Source organism: Bison bison, unplaced genomic scaffold (genome assembly GCF_000754665.1).
Source record: "Bison bison bison isolate TAMUID 2011002044 unplaced genomic scaffold, Bison_UMD1.0 scf7180017864192, whole genome shotgun sequence".
Lineage (NCBI taxonomy): Eukaryota > Metazoa > Chordata > Mammalia > Artiodactyla > Bovidae > Bison > Bison bison.
The window spans coordinates 3,631,809-3,632,575 of NW_011494764.1; positions in this window are offsets into that span (position 1 = coordinate 3,631,809).

Consider the following 767-nt stretch of genomic DNA (forward strand, 5'->3'; position numbering starts at 1 on the left):
AAGACTCTACACATGGACATCACCAGATGGTCAACACCGAAATCAGATTGATTATATTCTTTGCAGCCAAAGATGGAGAAGCTCTATACAGTCAGCAAAAACAAGACCAGGAGCTGACTGTGGCTCAGATCATGAACTCCTTGTTATGAAATTCAGACTTAAATTGAAGAAAGTAGGGAAAACCACTAGACCATTCAGATATGACCTAAATCAAATCCCTTATGATTATACAGTGGAAGTGAGAAATAGATTTAAGGGCCTAGATCTGATAGATAGAGTGCCTGATGAACTATGGACTGAGGTTCGTGACATTGTACAGGAGACAGGAATCAAGACCATCCCCATGGAAAAGAAATGCAAAATAACAAAATGGCTGTCTGGGGAGGCCTTACAAATAGCTGTGAAAAGAAGAGAAGCAAAAAGCAAAGGAGAAAAGGAAAGATATAAGCATCTGAATGCAGAGTTCCAAAGAATAGCAAGAAGAGATAAGAAAGCCTTCCTCAGTGATCAATGCAAAGAAATAGAGGAAAACAACAGAATGGGAAAGACTAGAGATGTCTTCAAGAAAATTAGAGATACCAAGGGGACATTTTATGCAAAGATCGGCTCAATAAAGGACAGAAATGGTATGGACCTAACAGAAGCAGACAGTATTAAGAAGAAGTGGCAAGAATACACAGAAGAACTGTACAAAAAAGATCTTCACAACCTGGATAATCACGATGGTGTGATCACTGACCTAGAGCCAGACCTCCTGGAATGTGAAG